This window comes from Bactrocera neohumeralis, chromosome 2 (assembly GCF_024586455.1).
Source record: "Bactrocera neohumeralis isolate Rockhampton chromosome 2, APGP_CSIRO_Bneo_wtdbg2-racon-allhic-juicebox.fasta_v2, whole genome shotgun sequence".
Lineage (NCBI taxonomy): Eukaryota > Metazoa > Arthropoda > Insecta > Diptera > Tephritidae > Bactrocera > Bactrocera neohumeralis.
The window spans coordinates 24,074,309-24,095,404 of NC_065919.1; the positions used below are offsets into that span (position 1 = coordinate 24,074,309).

At 39.4% G+C, this 21,096-nt stretch overlaps 1 protein-coding gene across 6 annotated transcripts in view; it reads right to left on the reverse strand.

The window, feature by feature from the left end:
• Window positions 1-21,096, reverse strand: part of LOC126751095 (lachesin) — a 180,192-nt gene that overhangs the window by 30,147 nt on the left and 128,949 nt on the right. For all 6 annotated transcript variants that reach the window (XM_050461053.1, XM_050461052.1, XM_050461054.1 and 3 more), the window contains one exon: window positions 9,261-9,337. The gene's annotated coding sequence lies outside the window, so the exon portion shown is untranslated. The remainder of the gene's footprint in view (window positions 1-9,260; window positions 9,338-21,096) is intronic.

Consider the following 21,096-nt stretch of genomic DNA (forward strand, 5'->3'; position numbering starts at 1 on the left):
GTATGTCAGCTATATGCTATAGTTAACCGATCTAAACAATTTCTTCGGAGATTACATTGTTGCCTTAGAAAATAATATATTCCAAATTTCGTGAAGATATCTTGTTAAATGAAGAAGTTTTCCATACAAGCACTTGATTCCGATCGTTCAGTTTGTATGGCAGCTATATATTATAGTGGTCCGATATCGGCTGTTCCGACAAATGAGCAGCTCCGTGAGAAGAAAAGGACGTGTGCCAAATTACATATCGATATCTTAAAGACTGAGGAATTAATTCGCGTATATATGGACAGATATACGGACATGAATAATTTGGCTCAGCTCGTATGTACTTTTTCCCCTATTTCAAAGGCAATAATATATATTAGTATTAAAATACGTAAAAGTGCAGCTCTTTTTTATCAGTCCGGGTCAAATTTGATCACATGGTAGAAAAAGAAGACTATGGTGATACAAAAAAGGCAGGATCAAGGTGCCCTGCGAACCATACCCACGATCACCCTGACTGGGAGCACTCAAATAGTCTGGTCTTGAACGGAGCTAATGCAGCCCATCTCTCCTGGAAAAAATCCACAAGGAACTAGTTATTACGTGAAGAGAGCCCTGTTTTCAATTAGCTAAGAACCTAAGGAAAGCTCCAGGAAGGCAACAATATTGCGGTAGCCGGAACTTTACCTTATATGGCTACAAAGTAGGGAAGAAAGGAGATCCTAAAAGTGTAGTGGCCGGTGGGGCATCTGCCAAAGAAAAGCAAATTATGCAGAGAAGTCTCTTGCTGCCTACCTGCTCAGAAGGATACGACTGCAACCATTAACCAAGCAGAAACATAGTACGAGCCTCTAAGCGTCTATTAACTACACGAAAGCAATTCTATGAGAGCCAAGATTGGATTTTTTGAAAACAAAGATCTAGTGACTACATTCAAGCTAAGACTGCGCGTCTTTCTTCGATCATGTTGGCGATTTTTGAGTCACTACATAACTTCAGAGAAGTGGTCATTTACTCTGATAGTAAAGCGGCGATACTAGCATTGAATTCATTTACAGTGCGTTCAGGGTTGGTCGAGGAGTGCCTAACCGAGCTATAAATAGCATCGAGTATCTTTGTGACAAGACTGGTTTGGGTGCCGGGCCATAGCGGAATCGCAGGAAATTGCAAAGCTGATAAGCTAGCAAGGCAAGGCACCTTAGAACCGCTATCGGTAGAATGGGAGGTGGTCGCAGGAACACCGAATCCTCTGTTTTCTACTACTAGATAGCTGGGCTTCACGGAAGATTGGCAAGCGCTGGGCCTAGATCGATCGTAGGAGATCTAGTGATCTTTTTGTCCTTGGTAAGGCTAGCCTCTCCCGAGTTGTGGGGCTTTTAACAGGCCATGCTATTGGCGTCCATGCTGTGAGGCTGCGGTCTTACCAGACGCCATATATAGAAGTTGTGTGGAAAGATATGAGGTGGAAACAACTCAGTACTTCCTTCTTGATTGTGCCGTGCTTGGGAGGTCGAGACTAAAACACTTTTCAGCCGATATCTTAGACCCCCACCGAACTCGCGGTGGCTACTAAGCGTTTTGCTAAATTATAGATTCGAACACAGGAGCTCTTCTTTTCTATGGCTTCACAGAACTGCACTTGCGATGTTTGATCAGTCATTTAATCTAACATATTCATAAAATTATTAAACTGTCATTCTGCACAGTAAGTTTGAGCCGAACAAAGAAAAAAAATTTGGTGGTATGAAAAAATTGTTGAAATTTTTCTGGCAGTACCACCCTAACAAAGCCTTTGGCAGAGCGTGAAGTAACAACAAGTTAAATAACGGTATTTTCCTTCAACACTGCTTGCATTCTACTTTCCAAACTTTCCAGCTACGCTAAGGAACTCAGCCGACTGCCTAAAAGCATTTCTTCGTTCTCTCTGTGGGCATACTGCGTTGATTTTTCTGCCGGATTTTACGTCGTCTGCTGTGTTTCTCCTGGTTATTATTCTTTTGCACATCCTTTGTAGAGTGATTGTGTTGTAAAATTGCTTTATTTCACTTTTTGTGGTGATTCCTGTTGTTGTTGTGTGTTGTATTGTTATTGAGCTACAGTATAGAAAGGCCTTAGGTTGCCTTGCGACACTTCAACTTTCCGCACTTCCCTGCACTTCGTTTCGTTAACTTCAGCTTAGTTTTTGTGCACTTTTCTGACGCCTATTTTTTGTAATTTTCTTCCTTTTTTCGAATATCTGTCTGTAAATCAGCTTTTACGTTAGAATTATTGTTTTTAAAAAGAAATCCTGCCGGCTTTCTGCACCTTTAACACCTCTTAAGCACTATCAACCTCACAGCTCCTTCCTCATCTCTCGCTTTCCCTATATATTACATCTCTTCGCCGCCCCTACCTTAGCCCACCACCACCCTCTCATTCTGTAATCATTCAACATTCCGCTTTGGTCACCATTTTCTAGTGTTGTTACCCCAACATTTGCATTTGTATTACATGTGTGTTTTGTTTTTGTATTATTTGCATTTGTTGTTGCTTGCTGTTGTATCGTCTTTGCTGCGCCCTTATCTTTCGATTAATTCAAAGTTGCATTTGCATTCGCCACATTGTTGACTAGCTTGCATTGTACGCTCCCTCCTCTTTCTCTCTCTGTTCCGCTTTGTTTATTGTATGTTGGATTGTGTGTCGACATATTTGTCTACGAGTATATTTGTATGAAAACCCATTTTAAGTGGCTATGGGGGTCTGCAAGTATGCTGCAAGCATTAACCCAGCAGTCTTAGCTTCTGAGAAGGCAGAAGATTGTCTCATCAAGCTTGTCTCTCGGGTTACATTGATGCGTGTCGACTCCACGATCCTCAACTAAATACTGCTTTTACATAGGAATTTGAAAAGCGGAATACCTAGTAATACTGGTACTTAATTTGTTTTCAGATTTAAAAGTAAAAATAAGTTTACGACTTCATTTGATATCTCGGAAAAATCAATTTGTTTAATATTTTGTCTTAAGATTTAATCTTATTTTATTCTTCAACTTCTTATTTATAATCAATTACTATTTAATCGTTCGTTTTTAATATTTAATCTTTGATATTAAGCTTACGCTTTAATCTTCGTTTTAATGTTAAGCTTTAATCCTAATCTTTATTGTTAAATTTGTATCTTTAATCTTTAATATTAATCTTTAATCTTTTATATTTAATCTTTAATCCTTAATCTTAATCTTTGTACTAAGTTAGTTTTAATCTTATTCTTAGTTTTTAATATTTAATGTATCTCAGAATCTTTAATCCTTAGTCTATAATCTTTAGTTTTCACCTTTAATATTTAATCCTTAATCCCTAATATTTAATATTTCATTTTCATATTTTAATATTTAATATTAATCTTAGAATTATTATTAGTTGTAATCTTAATCTTTAAGTTTAATCCTTAATCCTTAATTATAATATTTAATTTTTAGTGTAAATTTTAATCTTAATCCTTAATTTTTAATCTCTGACCTTCAATCTTTAATATTTAGTCTTTAATTGTTATTCTTTATTCGTTAATCTTTAATATTTAATTTATAATCTTAATTTTTAATCTTCAATCCTCAATCTTTAAAGTGTAATTTTAAATTTCACATTTAATTTTAATCTTTAATAGTTATCCTTTAATTTTTATTCCTTATTCCTTAATCGTTAATCTTTAATCCTGATCTGTAATCTTTAATATTTAACCTGTAATTTTTAATAATTAATACTTAATCTTTATATTTAATATTAATCTTTAATCTTTAATGTTAATTTTAATCTTAATCTTTAATTTTTAATCTTAATCTTTAATCGCTAATCTGTTTTTTTTTATTTCCTTAATCTTTTATCTTAATCACGTTCTCAATTTTGAAATTTTCAATTTTAACATTTGCCTCATTTGAATTTTTAGAGTGTATGCCGCACAACTGGTCACTAAACTCATTACAAAAAAGTTGAATGCGCCTATTTCCTTTTCGCGATATTTTCTACTGGGTATATGCATGTTGGTTATTGTATCCGCATATGCTTATGTTTTTCTGCACACACTTGTGATTAAAAGAATTCCAAGAGAATTTTAAATAAAAATTACTCGCTCGAGATATCCTCGCACGCACTTCACCCTTGGCAGATTTTGTTCTCAAGCGTTGATGTGTTCAAGTAAGTACGTTAGCATGTACTTCAGTATAAGCGTTTAAGCTTCTTAGCTTTGGCTCTTACTAGCTATTATTCTTGAAAATTACAAAAGGGTAATTGTGATAAAAAGTAAAGCGAAGTTGTTTATTTTTAGCATTTTGATTCTGCTCACTAACCATGAATGTCGGTTGTTCAATATATACTTTTATATGAATACATATGTACATATGTATACAAGTATTGTGGCAAAAAAGCACTTTGAGTATGTGAAGGAAAAACATTTAATGAGTATATTTTTAAGCAGCGCTTTTTCACTTTTAGCTATTTTTAAAACTCAAAAAAAGCTTAAAGCTTATAGTATTTACATATGTACGTTTGTACATTAGTAGACAATAATCAGAGAAGAAGTTAAATGCTTTATTATAATAATAATATGTATTACTTATATTTTGTGGGTTGAAAGCTGTTGAGCCACGCTTATCTCAATAGTCAATAGTCATACTTTCCAGGAGCGCATTTCGTCCCATCTACCAGAAGTACGAGTTGCGATCTTAACGCCAGGGTGAGCAAAGAAGGTATCTTTGGCACTCGACTTTTCTGCCTCCATGAGGAAACATCCTCAAATGGGTTGAGGCTGATCGACTTTGCCGGGGTCCGAAACATAGTTATCTGTAGTATTAGATTCCAGCATAGGAAAATTCACCAACTACCTTGGCTGTCTCCGGATCGAAAAGCCACCAACCATATCGATCATGTTGTGACAGACGGAAGACAAGAGATGTGTTTTAGACGTGCGTAAGTTCCGAGCTCCTAACATCGACTCGGATCACTAACTTGTTGCAGCCAAGATACGCACCCGCCTTTGTGCAGGAAAAACGCACGTCAACAAACACAAGGAAGGTTCGACGATGAGAAGCTGCAACCACAATAGCCATCAGAGCGATTTACTACTCAACTTGCACTCCCGCTCTCTGAGAGTACTCGTCAACAACTCGGTATAACTGAACTGTGGGACGGCATTTCAAGCTCCTTAAGTACAGCTGCAATCAAAAACATTGGTTTGCGGAAATTACAAAAGAACAGCTGGCACGATGAGGAGTGCCGTGTCGCAGCGGGGAAAAACAGACTGCCTACCTCGCAACGTTGCAATCGCCCACAACACTTGCGGGATGGGATAGATACCGAAAGCTGAAGAGGGAAAGGAGAAGTATTTGCAGACAACAAAAAAAGAGGGAGGTCGAAACACGTGAGTATAAAGAGCTTTGGCAAGCTGGAGGACAGGTGTACAGGTATGAAAAGATGCGGCGACATTGCCCTCAGCAAGTAGTTCTGTTTTCTCCTGAAGCAAAGTAAATGGACCTGGGAGTGAATGAGGCCAAGACGAAATATCTCCTGTCATCAAACAAACAGAAATCGCACTCGCGACTTGGCTCCCACGTCACTATTGACAACGTCCGGTGTGTTTTACGTGGGCACCTGCTGACGACAGCCTTACTCCACGGCGCTCAAAAGCACAGCGGATCAAATCAATGCGTTGATCAGCGCCCTGAGAATGCTAAGCATTTTCAGTACCAATTGGCAGTGTGGGATGGACACACTAACCCCTTGGTAGGGTTCGAGGCCCATCTAAAACCTCTACCGTGCTTTGGGTCCGGCACCCGGTTGCAATGCAACTCCACATTCAACTGACAAAGTCAGTTCTTCCCGCGATTTGGGTTTTAACCACAACCACCACGATACTCCCCGAGGGGCCAGTCCGCACGAGCAGGTTGGAGCGAACTCCAAGGGCTCCTGCTCCCCGTGGTACCAGAATTAGGTCTCCGGTCAGACCTCGTAGCCGAAACTACTACCAGTTGAGCTTCCATACGGCTCTGGACTGGTGGCAAAGGGTTGGACCCCATACACACATCACTTAAACACCAATCATACAAAAATTAACCCTAATTTCCAGTTAACCGTCTTCGGCGCTTAAATAATTCACGCGCAAACGACCCTAACTGTTCGGTATTCCGACTAGTGGAGATCACACCACTAACATCTAATTGTCCATCAGTCCAGCTGATCCCCATACCACCCAAATCCCTAATGTCCGAGTACATCGGGCACTCCGCAATCAAATGCGACCAATTTTCCGACCCCGCCCCACAAAAACACCCCGACGTATCCGAAAGGTGCCTCTGATGCCAAAATGCATTCAGAGGCCCATGCCCCGTAAGCAGGAAACCTAGACTCAGACAAAATCTGAAGTCTGGGTTATCCACAACGAACCCCACGTCCCGAGTGTACTCGTACGTCACTCGGCCGTTAGGACTATTGTCCCAACGTTCTTGCCACCTACACCTAACCTTATCATCTAGGAGCCTCTTGCTCCCTAGATATCCCTCCCTCTCCACATCATCGTCGGAAATCCAGTCATTCTGCTGTATGACAATCAGGTCAAGAGGGGGTGCACCTAACAAGACCTGCATCGCATCCGTTGAGACGGTGCGACATACAGGCAAACAAGCAAGCATCATGCAACGCTGGATTGAGAGGAGTTTTTGAGAGCCCCAGACAGTCGTGGCTGTCTCCCACCATACAGGGGCTCCATAAGTGGCACAGGCCACAAACAAGCCACGATATATGGTGCGGACAGCACGACGTCCGAGACCCCAATCGCTCCTCAAAATCCGTCGTATTTTGCCTACAGTTGCCTGCAGTCGCTCCTTCACATTCGCCAAGTGTGGAGCGTCACTATTGACCGTCATAATTTTAAAGGTTTAGATAATTTTGTCTTTCTTGGAAGAAGTATTAACACCAACAACAATGTCAGACTCGAAACATTTCAGCCCTGAAAGTGTTCGATTTAGTACTTGCCGGGGGAAGCAGATGAAGACCTCCACTCCGTTGGAAAGACTAGGTGGAGAAGGACCGCCAAGCAGCGAAAAGGAAGAAGAGGTGCGTAAGCGGTGTCTTCGCCAATAACGAAGAAGATCCTGATCTTGCCTTAAAGCAATGTTTGCGACTTTTGCTGAGCGCTTTGCGCCATTTAAGTATTGATATTTTAGTCGGCCTTTAAAATTTTTGAACTTTTAGTACTTTTCTTTTATATGATTAATACTCGACTTTTTCCTATTTTATTATATTAGGTTTTATTGGTTCGCTGAGATAGCTCTAGTAGTGTTTGCGGTATATTTGTATAACTACGTATATACAAATTATGAGAAGAGAAGAATAGTACCATTCTTCGAAAAATTATCGCACTTCCTTTTCTATAAGTGACCAATGAATAGAAAGTTGGTTCCTAAAATGCATATATTTTTCAGATTTTGAAGGCATCATCATTGGTTCTAATGTTTATACTCGTATTATACAGAAGGTATCAGATGGAATTCAAAATATTTATTGGAAATATAATCTTTCTCCATATCAACAAGCTAGCTATTTCAGTTTAGAAAATGACGGAAAGTGGCGAATCGAACAAACAATTGGTATAAATCAAAACGACTGGCATAATGAAACGATTTTACCTCTTAAATGTTATAGAAATATACACGCTCATATTCTCTTATGATATCAGTGAGTTTCGCTAACTTTGTTGTTACTAAACTTTTTGACAAGAGAGCAGAGCGCAAACATGACAATCAATGAGCGCGGTTTCGTTTCGCCATTTCCATGATTGCCGTGTTAGCGATATAATTATGATTAATTGATTTGCAAAAAAAATAAATTGATTATTTATATATGTATACATAATACTGTTATGTATTACCAATATAAACTCTCACAAATGTTTATTTATAATTATTCTGCAAATATTTTGCTAGCACTCTCGTAATGCTATAAGCTACTTAATGCAGGCGAAACACTCTCGTTTTCCTTAATCAAATACAGGGTGTGCTGGTGTGCGCAAGATGTTTATATTTGTTGTCCCAGTTGGAAAATTAAGTCGCTGTTATACAAATGCACAGAAAAACTCCAATGTGTTAATATAACTTCCTTTGTTGTTGCATGTGTGTTAATCAGCAGCTCTCATATGAGATTTGTGTGCTTGTGTCCACGTGTTTGTCTTGTTTTAGCCCACAAAAGCACAGCAGCCCATTAAATGACTACTAAGCCTTAGCTTTTAGTGTGTGTCCTTTCTACTTTCTCCACTTTTGTTGTTGTTGTTGTTTACTCACTTTCCGGCTTTTGTTTTAAAAGCAAAAATGCATATTCTTGTTGAAATTGTTCCCATGTGGCACACGCCGTTGATTTGCACTTAATGAACGAAATACTCGAGTGTGTGAATGGTTGCATTGCGCAGACACTCATACGTATACATACACACATAGTAGATGGCAGCTAAATATACCGTTATATTTATTATAATACACATTTGGGTTGATGTGTGTGAATAGTGAGAATATAGAAATACGAGAACTATATGTTTGTAAATACGAATTTAGTTTTCCAGCAGTAGAATATGTATAAGGCTAGGAGCTTAGCGGAGCGACGAAAAGTTCCAAGAAGATCCGACGTTGTCGAGCCAAATTTTGTTCAGCGATAAGGCTCATTTCTGACTTAATTATATAAACAAGCAAAATTACCGCATTTGGAATGAAGAGCAACCTGAATGAATTCAAAAGTTTTCATCCAGAAAAAGCAATGGTTTGGTCTGTTTTGTGAGTTGGTGGAATCATCGGACCATATTTCTTCAAAAATGTTGCCGGTGTGAACCTAAACGTCAATAGCGATCGTTATCGCTCCATAATATCGCAACGTTAGATTTTTTCATGTGGGGATATGTAAAGTCCAAAGTCTATGCGAACAATCCCACTTCGATTCATACCTTGGAGCAAAACATCACGGGTGTCATTCACACGTTATCAGGGTTACTATTTGAAATGCTCGAGCGAGTTATCGAAAATTGGAATCATACGAGCTGTCTGAGAAAGAAATAATCTTCAAAGAATAAATACTGGTCGAAATGCTCGAGCGATTCGTCGAAAATTTGACTCAACGGATGGACCATTTGAGAAAGAGTTAATCTTCAAAAAATAAATGCCAAAGAATGTTTTTCGAATGATAATAGAGCTCTCATAATTTTTGTATTAGTAATTTTTTTTTTAATATTCTAAATTAAATGTCTTTGTTGTTTATAATTACCTCGTAATGCTGAAGACGTCTTGCTTTAATGATTGTAGAAATCAGCTGATTTGCATAGACGGTATTTTGGTATTAATCTGAAAATAAAAAGAGGTTTAATCAACGTTTTATTGTATACCTATCGACGCAATTTTTGGCTCTGCCTTTTACAAGTAAAATTTGAGTTTTTCCAATACCAAAAATAAGTGATTTCTTTTTAAAGTTTGCTATTTGTAGAGTTTTTTCGTATTGATATTCATAAGGAAAACTGAGGTCCATTTGTATCAGGAAAAATCATACTTTAAAAGCTGAAGATAAAAATTCCAATATTTCTACAATATTTATATTCAGAATTTGCCCGTGAAAACAGAAACCAAAAACAATTTCAAAAAAATGTCACCTGGGGTGTATTAAGGGTGATCCATCCCTACTTTTTAAAGAAAAAACACTGAAACTTCAAATTTAATGGGAAGTATTAATCATCATTCCAAAGAACATTCTTCGGCATTTATTTTTTTGAAGATAATCTCCTTCAAGGCCTGAATTGAAGCGGGAGTGTCAGCATAGACTTTAGACTTTACATATTCCCACAGGAAAAAGTCAAAAGGGTGATACCACACGATTTTGGTGGCCAATAGATCGGTCCAAAATGTGAAGTTATCTACTCAAATGTTCTCTCAATAAATCCATTGAATAATGCGATGTGTGAGAAGTTGTGCTGTCTTGTGGAAACTAAATTTCGACGAGATCACGGCAGTTACGTTCTCATCGACCTTATTTTTGATGAAATATGGACCGATGATTCCACCGGCTCAAAAACCACACCAAACATCTTGTTTTTTCTGTATGAAATGACAGCTCTTGAATTTTTTCAGATTGCTTTTCGTCCCAACATACATTGATCCAGAAATGGGCCTCATCGCTGAATATAATTTGGTTCGAAAACGTCGGCTCTTCTTGGAACTTTTCGAGCGCCCACATAGCGAAGCAATGTCGCTTGTGAGGGTCGAGCGGCTTCAGTTCTTGCACAAGCTGTATTTTTTGCGCTTTCAGTTTAAAATCTCGACGTAAAATGCGCCAAGTCGTTCTATACGTCAGTCCGAGTTGCTGTCAGTTGTACACTGCCAGCCACGGCTGCTTTCTTTTCTTCACTGCGTGCTGGAAATGGTCTATTCCGTTGAATATTATCCAATAATGAATGCAGGGTCTCAAGATGGTTGATGGTGTTGCGAATTGTACGCTCTGTGGGCCAATTATGTTGATCCTAAGTTGAGCGAAGCGCACGAAACACATTTTTAACAGATCGTGAATTTTTCTTAATAAAGTTGAACAATTTGCGAACGTTTTTCAGTCGTAAGTCTTGATGAAATCCCAAACAATATTGAACAAAAATAGCATGACTGCTTGACACGACTCACGCATGATCTGTCAGTAAGGCTGTTCAAAGAAGTACGTCTGTTTGGTTCACCCGTTATATTTGACTAAGTTTTACTTCATTTGAGGACCACACTTACGAGCACTAGTAATTAAATGCTATTAACGTCGAGTCGTGTCTGATTTACCGTTAAATCTTCTGTTCGAAAACTTTTACGACAGCTTTGTTCCCCAAGCAGGCTGCAGTATTCTAACTAACCTAATTTTGCTTAATGATTTGTTTTAATTCTCCTGTTTTGAAAAGTCTCGCTTTAATTCTATGGTACATCTTAAATATTTCTTTCCATTATCTTTTTTGTTGTATACCCTTATTTATTTATTTTACTATGTGCTCTGAGTTCGTCCGCCTTTCCCATCTGCAGTCGCAGCAATTTGCTAAGTTCGAGCTTGTTAGTTTCTGTTTGTTCATTTCGCTCATTCATTTGTGTCGCCGACAAGTGACACTTGTGCGTTTATTTTCTACAGCAATGCAATTTTTTCCGTCGCCTCCACTTTTTAAGAGTTTCGCAGTTTCTTGTTTTAACAATTCCTCTCATGGTCCTCGTGGTGCATGCATTGCTCGACTGCGCATTTAAATGATGGCTGCTTCGTTTTCTGTGTCCTTCTTTATTTGTCTCTGGTGTTGCTGCTGCTGCTGCTGCTCTTTAATTTGGTTGCATATGGCCGATTGTATGTACGAGAGTATATATAACGGTATAGATAGCCGCATAAAGTGTGGAAAATATATGAGCCAAGCCCCTAATGGGCCAAGTCTTATTACAAAAGCTCCGGCTCCGGGCAACTTTGCGACTGTCACCTGTTCTTTTCAACTTTCTGCACTGTCAGGCAGCAGGCACACTCCCTCCGCAACGCACAGCAATTGCTACCCACTCACTTCTTTCCGCCTATTATTCGCCACCACCGTCTGCCTTAGGCTTTGCTGTCGGAAGTGTGAAGCTGAAATTGAGCAACTAAAAGTGCCTACTTTGGCGAACACTTCTTTCTCCCCTTTTCTTATGCTTTGTTCTCTATGCATGCAGGTGTGTATGTGTGTGTGCTGGTCGCTCTTCCTCTTCCTCATACTTGCGCGAAAATGCTTATGTTCCTGCTTATGCTTATGCATTTGTTGCCAGCTTCGCTGCTCTTTGGTCTGCCTGGTGCTGGTCCTGGTCGTCGACTAGCTGCTCATCGTCTTCCTTTTCCTTTTCCGTTTCCGTTGGCTATGTGTCGCTTTAATGCGCTTTTGCACGGCTGGCGGCACTAGTTGTTTGCTTGTTGTTATTGTCATTTTGTTGCCATTGTTGTTGTTTCTGTTGCTGTTGCTAAATGTGTTGCTGGTGGTCGTGTTATTCAACGTTGCAATTTTAATGCTTCACACGCACAGCAGGACACGCATACCGTTCCACACACATTCACTTCCTTTGTATTGCCATTTACGTAAACCCGACAGCTGAGACTCGCGGTTTCTACTAAAATATTACTGATCCAACTTGAGCCGCAATTAGATTTTTGAATTTAAAATGGAAAGTAGTCGGCATCGAATTTGAACAAACAGAGTTAGTCGTATGTCGCCGATCAAGCCTTTCTTGTATAAACTAGGTTTTTCTTTTGGAGCGATGATAGTTAAGAAAACACTGAGTATTAGTCTTCACACCACTTTGTTTGGTCTTCACAGAGCTTAAATAAGAGCGCATGTTGCAAACGTGAAGAAAACCGCGTCGGCTTCTGTAGTTTGTAGAAGATAGGAGGTTGCGAACTCATAAATAGAAGGTCCGGAGTTATTTTGGCAGATCTTAGCTTCTGTAAATGTCAAAAAGTGAAATTTTTTTTAAGAAGGGACTGTGGGCGGGTATTTCCGCAAATGGCACAGATGATTGCATAAGAAAATATTCTATACCACTTTCCATCCTACAGTTTTGTTGTGGTGTTTGAGTAACAGTATTTAATTATCTATCTGTTTGCGGTGTAAGAAAAATGCTTTAAAGCTAAGCTCTACCTAGACAAACAAGCAAAAAAAGAGAATGTCGCTGGTACGAGCTTCTCTTACAGGTCCTGAAGTGGTTAGACCAAATATCCCTCAGAGTTATCAATAAGAATGATGCTATGAACTTGGAGTTTAACAAATGACTCAATCAAATTCAATATTCTGGATACTTGTAGACTACCGGAATAAAAGAAAATAGCCTCGGAAAACTGCTTTTGACAACACGAAAAAGAGCTGCCTTTATGCCGCTATGTCTGAAAAGTATCTCGCAAAACTAATACGGCTGTGTAAACAGACGATGAGTAATCTAATAAGAGAGAATATAAGAAATGATCTCAAACCGCTTTTTCTCCGTATAGATTCACTTTTTTAAGCTTGCCAATATGTTTGTAGTAACCAAAAGGAAATATTCGTTCGTTTTCATTTCAGGAGGTATCTTTAAGAAGTTCGGCGTAAATTATTATACAAAACATTGTTCAACTTTACGAATATATTGTTCAGTTCGGACCACTAGTCATCCACACAGACCGTTCAAATCAGAATCGAGCTCTTTTTATATCTTTTTATACTATAAAAATGCAGTTTTGAAGGGTACTATATCTTCATCGCGGCTGCAGTTAAAGTGTTTCTTTGTTTCAACTGGGATTGAACTTGCGACCCACTAACTGGCAGTTACAAAAGAAAATTTTATTAAGAAAAATCCGTAATTAATGTATACTCATAAACTACTTTCAATGTAACTAGTCCGAAACTAGTTCATAAAAAGTGAGTTAAGTAACCAGTTGCATTATCTGAAACAAACAAAATTCCCTTATGTGTAAACATTTATGCAAATTATATATTTGCAAAGCTGCATGCCACTATCTATGCATTTACATATACATATGTATGTATGTGTGTGCATGTGCGTGAATGTGCAGTTGTGCAGCGACAGTAACATGTTGTTATGCATTTGCATTTCTTTCATTGCATTCCTTGTTGCGAAATTGTATGGAAAAAAGCATTCACTTGTTTTTGCAAATGTTTCCACACACGTCTGCGAATGCCTGTGAATGTGTGCGTGTGTGTATGTGTTTGTATGAGTGCAAGTGCATTTCATGTGTGCACTCGTTGTATTATGCATTTGTATGTGAAGAGGTTGGAATTAATTTTGCAACATTTTAAATTGGGCGCAATTAATTGCAAAATTACTTCACACACATACACACACACACACACACACACTTACCTTTATATGTAAACACGCCCTCGTCGTTGTAAGCGCATTCAAACGCTTGAGCTTTTCACGTTATGCACTTGCGTTCGCTTGTGTGTATGTGTGAGCGTGTGTGCGCTTTTGTTATGCTGAGTGTTGCACTTGCCATTTGTCTTTGCGCCTAAGTGCGCCAAACACGTGTGTGTGCGTGAGTGCGCGTGTATGAGTGAGTGCGCTTTTCATGCCCATAAATTTTCGCATGAAAAATGCAGAATTCCAGCTGTTTAGGTGGAAATGCCACAATGTGCAACATACAAAAAACAACAAAAATGAAAAATAACAATAAAAGTTTAAATAAATGTAAATTTTTAGATAAAATAACATAACCGTAAACAATGCATTTAATAGACGAATTTTGAAAATGTCGGTTTTAATTAATAAAAATATTTCATTTGATTGGCAACCACGGCACAAAATTAAGAGGTGGAGATTTTCATTAGCTGTCTCTCTCTCTCTAAAGAGTTCGATGGTGATGGTGATCTCAATAAAAACTGTAAGCTACAGCTTTTATTTGCGGTGAGAGTCTAATGGACAGCAGAACTTCACTAGCCTTAACCCTTAGTTGACCAAGGTGAGGAAAAATTAATGTTTCTAACTTATTTTTCAATATTATCATTCATGTACGTATTTTATTAACAAAAACAAAAATTATAAATTTCAAGGATACCGCAGTGTACAAAAGGGATATGGTACTTACATAGATGTACCATCAGGTTTGAAGAGCCTAAATATTTTTATTTACATATTAATGGCATGATATTCGGCGAAGCAGCTCTTTTTTTATTGCAGTGTAAAAATATACCGCATTCTTGTCTTTTCCAATGCGGTTTGGACTGAATCTTGTTTAGGCCACATCTCACATCTTCCTCGGCTTTCAACAAATATTGGCCAATGTACTCCCAAGTTACCTAATCGAGAATCAGTTGCAACAGACGGACCCTTACCACGACGTTTTTTTGCTTGACTTTATTGGCACTAATATTCTTTTGCGTCAGTAGGTCTTGAACAACGGATCATATATTCCAATCCTTTCATGTGTTTGACAGTATACGACATAAGCATTAATGAACGTTATTGCCAAAAGTCCACCAAAGCAATCTACGCCACAATTTTAAAGATCGAATGAATGAATATTTTTAAGGCAGTTGGACATTGAACATGTTTTTCTTGGCTTTTTCGATACCTTCCCTCGAGTTTTTAGTTTGCTCAGTGCCATGAAAATTCTTCTTCTTCTTTACTGGCATAGATACCGCTATTGAGATTATCGCTTGGAATTAGAGTTTCCAAGTATTACCAGTTCCTCCTGCACCTGATCTCTCCAACGGAGTGGAGGTCTTCCTCTCCCTGTGCTTCCTCCGGCGGGTATCGCGTCGAATACTTACAGAGCTGGAGTGTTTTCCTCTATTCGGACAATACGACTTAGTTAGCGTAGCCGTTGTCTTTTAATTCGCTGAACTATGTATGTTAATGTCGTCGTATAACTCATACATCACATCATTCCATCGAATGTGATATTCGCCGTGGCCAACGCGCAAAGGACCATAAATCTTTCGCAGAATTTTTCTCTCGAAAACTCGTAACGTCGACTCATCGATTGCTGTCATCGCCCATGTCTCTGCACCATATAGCAGGACGGGAATAATGCGAGACTTATAGAGTTTTGTTTTTGTTCGTTGAGAGAGTATTTTTTTCTAAGTTGCCTACTCAGTCCGAAGTAGCACCTGCTGGCAAGAGTTATCCTGCGTTGGATGTCCAGGCTGACATTGTTGGTGGTGTTTACGCTGGTTCCCAAATATACGAAACTATCTACAACTTCAAAGTTATGACTGTCAATAGGGACGTCAGCGCCAAGTCGCGAGTACGACGACTGTTTGTTTGATGACAGGAGATATTTTGTCTTGCCCTCGTTCACCACCAGACCCATTTTCTTTGCTTCCTTGTCCAGCCTGGAGAAAAGCAGAACTAACCGCGCGGGTGTTGAGGCCAATGATATCAATATCATCGGCATACGCCAGCAGCTGTACTTTCTTATAGAAGATGGAACTGTCTCTATTTAGTGCAGATCGAATTATTTGCTGCAGCAGCAGATTGAAGAAGTCGCACTATAGAGAGTCGCCATATCTGAAACCTCATTTAGAGGCTCGGTGAGGTCGATCCTGGCGGAGCTATGGTACTGAACGTCACCTCATTCATAAAGGCCTTTTCGTGCTGTCAAAAGCAGCTTTGAAATCGACGAAGAGGTGGTGTGTGTCGATTCTCCTTTCGCAGGTCCTTCCCAAGATTTGGCGCATGGTGAATATCTGGTCGGTTGTTGATTTGCCAGGTCTAAAGCCACACTGATAAGGTCCAATCAGTTTGTTGACGGTGGGCTTTAATCTTTCACACAATACGCTCGATAGAACCTTATATGCGATGTTGAGGAGGCTAATCCCACGGTAGTTGGCGCAGATTGTGGGTTCTCCTTTTTTGTGGATTGGGCAGAGCATGCTTAAATTCTAATCACTGGGCATGCTTTCGTCCGACCATATTTTACAAAGAAGCTGATGCATGCTCCTTATCAGTTCTTCGCCGCCGTGTTTGAATTGCTCGGCCGGCAGTCCGTCGGCCTCTGCCGCTTTGTTGTTCTTCAGGCGGGCAATCGCTATTCGAACTTCTTCATGGTCGGTAAATGGAACGATGAAAAGCTCTTCATACTCACTTCGCCTCTTTCGTTTTTTGTTTGCAAATGCGTCTCGCTTCCTTCTTCAACTCTCGGTATCTTTCCCATCCCGCACGTGTTGTGGTCGATCGTAATGTTGCAAGGTAAGCAGTCTGTTTTGTCTCTGCTGCGACATGCCACTCCTCGTCGTACCGGCTGTCCAATATGTAGTTTCGGTTATAGCTGTACGTAAGGAGTTTAAAATGCCGTCCCACAGTTCTCTTATACCCAGTTATTGATCAGTGCTCTCAGAGGGCAGGCGTGCAAGTCGAGTAGAAAATTGTTGGGCCGTTTGTTGAGGCGAAATTTCCTTGTGTTTATTGACGTGGAGACGTGTCTTCCGTTTATCACAATATGATCTATTTGGTTGTTAGCTTTTCGATCTGCAGATAGCCATGCAGCTTAATGTATTTTCCTATGCTGGAATTGAGTACTACAGATAACCATATTACGGGCCCCGGTGAAGTCGATCAGCCTCAACCCATTGGGCGATGTTTCATTGTAGAGGCTGAATTTATCGACTGTTGTGCTAAAGATACCTTCCTTGCCCAACCTGGCGTTAAAGTCGCCAAGCACGATGTTGACACCGTGGCGGGGGCAGCTCTCATATGCGCTCTCCAAACGCTTATAGAAGGCATCTTTGGTGACATTGTCTTTCTCTTCCGTCGCGACGCGGGCGCAAATCAGTGATATGTTGAAGAACTTCGTTTTGATGAAGATCGTGGCTAGACGTTCGTCCACTCTCCCTGTAGTAAGTGCCACACGGACCTACTCGTCTCAGTCTTTGTCCTGCCCATCACACTGTGAATGGGATGTTTCGCTTTCTCACTTTAGCTCGCCTTCAAACGGATGTTCTTTGGCTAACCAAAAGATACTTGGTCTAAACCTGAGGTCGTGAGCTGCCTGAGCCATAGTAAAAGAATAGTTTCTGGCCATTCCGAAGTGGATGAAAATCAGAGAACTTTCCTCATTTGCGTGAACTGCTACATATGACCCCATCCTCTTAATGCAATGAAAATTAGACACCAATAATATTGGTTTATTATCTATCCATTTACAGTGTAAGAAATTACTCCATTCGTTGTTGATCGTGAATCAAATTCGCCACTTTTCATTTGCTTGTCTGACTTCATGTTTGAAGGCAGTCCTTTTCGATTTTCTCTAGTTATTCCACATGTAAACACTTTCTGAGTTAAAATATACATACGTGTTCTTGCACCAATCGTCTTCGGTGAGGGACAAAACCGCTCTCTCCCATAGACCAAATCCTTCGTACTTTGCTTCCATAGTTTCGCCTTTTCCTTGATATATTTGGAACCTTTTAATATAGCCATTTTGATCCGACAAACACCGCAATTTAGAACCACGCTTAATTGGTTTTATGGGCAGTATTGTTTGATGAACCTTCTGTCCTTGAAAACAATCAACTGATAATTCCTTGGTTCCGCAATACACCTGCTAAAAGCGTTTATTTAGAGCATCAAACATAGTCAATTGTGAATAGTCATTTACATGTTAAAATCTTAGTATTGAGTCGAATCTGTTACGGGACATTGTCTTGAATATTATGGGTACAAGTTGATGGTAATCCAAGAAAAATTGTGTCTGCTTCCCCCTTCAGGGTCCTTAATCCAAAATTGATCTTACTCAGTTCTGTTAGCATTGGAAACAAATGTCGAATCGCTCTTGCCAGTAGATTCATTTTTGCACAGAATAAACAATTTTCTCTACACTTGGAAATTTGTTAGGGGAGTGAACTGCAATTTATGGTCTCTTCCCTTGTCACAGTGTTCCGTATAGCTCCAGCACTCTAACCACAACTTTCTGCTATGGTTCCATATACCTATTTTACGCCTTCTTCCATTGAGACTAAAACGATCATATCCACATTGAATAAATGTCTGCACTGTATAATGCGAGAAGAATCCTAAAAAAAATGTTGTTCCAAAAGCATTATAGAACTACGAGCTGAGATCATGGAAGTACCCAGAGTATTTTCATGTTTAGGTCCAAATGTACATCGAGTGTTCAAGAAGAACTGAGAGAGAATGAGTGGATAGAGAGGGAGCTGGAAGGATAGAGGGAGGGAGGGATGGTGAGGGAGCAGGAGGTAGAGATAGAGGGAAGGAGAGCTAGGACTTCATTTGACTTGCTCGTTAGAGTTTTGAGGCGACTTAGTAGACACTCTGTGCTTATTATACCCTGAACAGCGTAAATTAAGCTTGCCACGAAGTTCATAGGTGCCAGAAGCAAACATCGGATACCCTATAAAGTATATATTTCTATGATCATTGTAAAGTTTTGAGTCGATTAAGCCATGACTGTCTGTCTGTCTGTTCTTATATACACGAACTAGTCCTATAGTTTCTGAGATATTGATATGAAATTTTGCAAATGCTCTTTTCTCCCCAATGAGCTGCTTATTTGTCTGAAACGCCGATATCGCACCACTATAGGATATAACTGTCATACAAACTGACCGACCCAAAACGAGTGCTTGTATGAAAATCTGTTTTATTTGACAAGATATCATCACGAAATTGGGTACAGCTCACTGTCTAAGAAAATAGTATAACCTCCGTAGATATTGTTCAGTTCGGATCAGTATAGCATGTAGCTGTCACACAAACTGAGCGATCAAAATTAAGTTTCGTTATAGAATTTTTTTTTTTATGAAGGGCAATATAGTTTTGGTATAATCGAAGTCAACGCTTTTTCAAATTTTATATATGAAGCCTGTAATAATTATCAAAAATTTTTAATTAACAACAATAAAACAGTTAAATCGAAGAATAAAATTGTTAATGAATATTTTTTTTTCAATAATTTTTCCCCGTCCTGTGTCCTTAAACATCCTCTCGTCATATTGAGCTCTTTTATTCTCCAATTTTTACTGATTCACACGCCAGCAGCCATAAACTCTAACCATTTTATAATTAATTTGCGGCTCAAAATGATTTGCTGCAGGCGAAAAATTGCACATTAAACAAACACAAAGTGAATAACAAGAACAACAAAAGCAATAAAAATCATATAAAAAATTTATAACACTTATAAATAATAAATTTGACAAAGCGGCTGGCGGTTAGATGGAAGCAGCTGGCAAAAAAGCAGCTGCTGCGACGAGCCATTTTGCCGCCATGGAAGCGCTTGTGGCTGCTGCCTGCTGCCGCTTGCACGCAATTGTCGTAAATTGTAAATTATTTAAATGCGTGCACATGTACGCCTACACGCATACAGACATACAGGCATATGCAAATACCCATGCACACGAGTGCCCACTTGCATGAAGATACACATGTTACTCATACGTCATGTCCGCCGGTAATATTTTCCATGTGCACTCACACGCATGAAGCGATGTATGCTACACGCAGACATACAAACATTTATTTTATTTTATTTTTGCATAATTTCTTTGTTTTCACATTCTCCCCACTCGTAGCATTCTGCACTATTATTTTAAAGTGACATTTCAATATTTAAAGTGCTTACCAACACATAGCCACTCGGCAGCCTATTTGCATAAACATACACAAGATAAACGCACACATGTGTTTGCGTGGGTGTGTGTGTGCAGTGTACATATGTGCATATTGTTTTTCACCTCTTTTGTTGTTGATTGAATTGCGTAGCGTTTGCCTTGAGCGGTTTAAAGAAAATTTCCACTTCAGAGAGGAGCGGAGGGAGAGAGACCGAGTATGAGCGGGCAGGATTACTACGCAGTGACACCAGAATCTGGCATAAGCAAACACAACTGGATTTGTTTAACATAAGAAAATATTGCAATATGAAAGAGGATTATAAATTCAATAAAATAGTTTTGCTTTTATTCGCACTAGTAAACAAATATGTTTAAGGAGCAAAGGATGCGGATATGTGGCAAGACAGACACGGAGAAAGTCATTTGAGGAATATATGAATACTATATTTAGATTATATGCATTAGGTAAGGTCTGATTGGCGAATGAAGAAACTTGACACATAGAACGGTAGACAGGGAGGAAGACGATATGTATAATGAATCCTCTCTCTTTCTCTCTTTATCTCCTTACTCTGCACTATCTTATTTACTTTTGCCTCGTGGCGGGCCCTCGGAAAAACGCTAAACTACTGAAGCGTGTTCAAAGGCCTCATCGGAATCGGTGGTGCACTGAGGACAACCCCAACAATGGCACCCAATGACCTTTCTACCCATTGTACCGGTAGACATAGCTAGTAAGTGTTTGGCGGTGAAGGCGCTATTAGACCTAAGGAAACTGGGTATATGAGTAGCCTCCGGTAAGGGCACACTGAAATTCGTCACTGATTCGATTGCATTCCCAACTGCGAAAGACTTCTCTGTAGGATGGAGCCGTTGGAGAAGGGGCTGAGTGAGCTCTTTCACGGATGGATTGAAGTTTTAAGCGGAAGAGTCGGGAATTCTCCTTCAACTATAGTTTTGGAATATCATACCACTAGCGGAGGTAGCTGCAATCCAGGTTAGGGGTAGTAGATGTACTGTTTC